This window comes from Condylura cristata, unplaced genomic scaffold (assembly GCF_000260355.1).
Source record: "Condylura cristata isolate star-nosed mole 26May11 unplaced genomic scaffold, ConCri1.0 scaffold00012, whole genome shotgun sequence".
Taxonomy (NCBI): Eukaryota; Metazoa; Chordata; class Mammalia; order Eulipotyphla; family Talpidae; genus Condylura; species Condylura cristata.
In genome coordinates, this window is record NW_004567113.1 from 8,398,704 (window position 1) to 8,401,100 (window position 2,397).

The 2,397-nt window shown below is 36.6% G+C and overlaps 1 protein-coding gene across 2 annotated transcripts in view; it reads left to right on the plus strand.

Moving 5' to 3' along the window:
• The window catches only part of FAM13A (family with sequence similarity 13, member A), a 438,275-nt gene that overhangs the window by 311,375 nt on the left and 124,503 nt on the right, over nt 1–2,397 (plus strand). The window lies entirely within an intron of this gene.

A 2,397-nucleotide genomic window follows, 5' to 3' on the forward strand; every position in this document is an offset into this window, starting at 1 on the left:
GTTTAGAACCCTGAGCTTCCTGGATCTGGGGTTTCTGTTTCCTTCCCAAGTCAGGGAAGTTATGGACTATTGTGTTGCCCCTTGTTTTCTTCCCTTTTTGCAACCCCTGTGATGTGAATGTTATTCCTTTTGCTGTTTTCATGTGTTTTATGTTATCTTCTTATTTATAAATTCTGTCTGCTTTTTTTGGTCCTTTAGCTGCCTTCTACTACTCTGTTTTTCAACTCACCGATTCTGTCCTTTCCTTCATTTAGTTTATTTAATCCCTCTATTGTATTTTTAGTTCAACTGTTGTGCCCTTTTACTCTATAATTTGTACTTGAAAAAATTTCCCATATTTTCAGTCTTTGTTGTAGTTCCCATTTTGTTCATCCTGTGTTCTCCTTATTTCAGCAGGCATCATTAACACTGTTTCTTTTACTTAGTTTTGCTAAGTAAAAGTTTCTTTTACTTAGTTTTGTATTAGGAATTCTTCCCAGGGACTGTTTAGTTCCATCAGTTGAAGTCAATTGCTGTGTCCTTATTTTGTATGGTGCACTTTATTCTATGGGTTACTATAAACAACTTTCCTTGCAGCCCTGTTGTAATGATTTTGGTCTAGAATAGGAAGTTGCAGGGTATAGGCTAGAGTGTTGGGCTTTCTCTTGTTGTATAGGCTGAGGCCTTGTCACCTGTCAAGATGACAAGCCTTGAGAGCCAGCACAGCATAGTGACCTGGGAAACCAGCCAACAGTTGAAGACTATAACAGTAGAAAGCTCAGAAATTACTGCGGTAGATTGCAAGGGCATGAACCTCTCTGGGGTGTAGCTGCTGGACTTAAGGAGGGCTCTGACACCACCATAAGCTGAAGGCAGAACTTTTCCAGTGGCATTAGGCTGCAACTGACCCCTCAACTACAGCCTACCTCTCATGTGAGGAGCTCTTCCAGTAGACTTCTCCTACAGAGGCTAGGCAAGACAAAAGCAGCCTAAGTGTGAGTGTCAGGCTGCCAACATAGATGCAGACTTATTGTGCCTATGGGAAGGAGGTGAGTCCAGTATCCATGACTGGTCCATCTTGACTTTCTCCCCAGTGAAGATGATGAAATACTTTTTATGTCTTCAAACTTGTTGCTGATAAGTAGTGCTGAAAATTATTTTTATTGTTATATTTCTGTCTAGAAACCTTTCCATATTCTCATTAGTTATGTTAGTAATAAGTTTTCTCTAATTTCCTTTGTAGACAGGTCATAGCATTTGGGAATAATGAGACTTGTTAGAAAATAAATGAAAATCATTAAATTTATTGATATATAGATTTTCATACTAGTCCCTTATGATCCTCTGTGTTTCTTTTAAGTTAAGGGAACTCTGGGGAGAAAGGAGTCCATCTCTTACCTTTGCTAGAATAAAGGGATTTGTTTTTTTAATTTTTTTTTTGTCCCTTTACCAAACCACCCATACCAATAACCTAACTGCCTCCCCCTTCTATCCCTTCCACCCTTTTCCCCAAGTCCTTCCAATAATCATTATCTTCTTATTGTTGAGTTCAGGTTTTATTCTTTCTCTTCTTTGTGTATAAATTTTTTTTGGGGGGGGGTAAGTATTTCCTCTGTATTTCTGAAATGCGTTTTCTCTCATTTTTTTCTTGGTGAGACTATCTAGAGTTTTGTCTCTTTTGTTTATTTTTTCAGAGATCCAGCTTCTAGATTCATTGAGCATTTGGATGTTTTTACTTCTATTTATTTCTGCTCTAATTTTTATTATTTCATTTCTTCTACTGACTTCATTTTGTTCCTCTTTTTCTAGATGTTTAAGATATTAGGGTAGATAATTAATTGTACTCTTTCTTGTTTCTGGATGTGGCTCTGCATTGCTGTTTTGGTACTGCTTTTACTTTGTCCCATAAGTTCTTATAGTTTGTGTCTTCATTTTTGTTTTTCCCCAAGTATTTCTAATTTTCTTATTTTATTTGTTGATTAATCCAATAGTCATTCAGTAGTATATTTTCTTCTCTACATTTTAAAGATTCACCTGCCTTCTTTTTTGTGGTTGATTTCTAGTTTGACGCCACTATGATCAGAGAATATTCTTGATAGGAATTCAATCTTCATTAATTTATTAACACCTTTTTTTTATAACCTAACGTGGTCTATCCCAGAAAATGGCCATAAGGGAGCTTCTGAAAAATGTATATTTGGCTTTGGGGGAAGTACAGTGCCATATAAATATGCAGTTAGCCCATGTAGTCTAATTCCTTATTTAAGGCTGTTTCCTTATTTATTTTCCATCTTGTTGATCTTCCCATTGATGAAAGTAGGATGTTCAAGTCCTCTACAGCAGCAGTTACCCTACCCAACCACAATGTCTGGAAGAAAAGCACCATGCACCAATATTTCTTAAAAAGTGACATCCTAT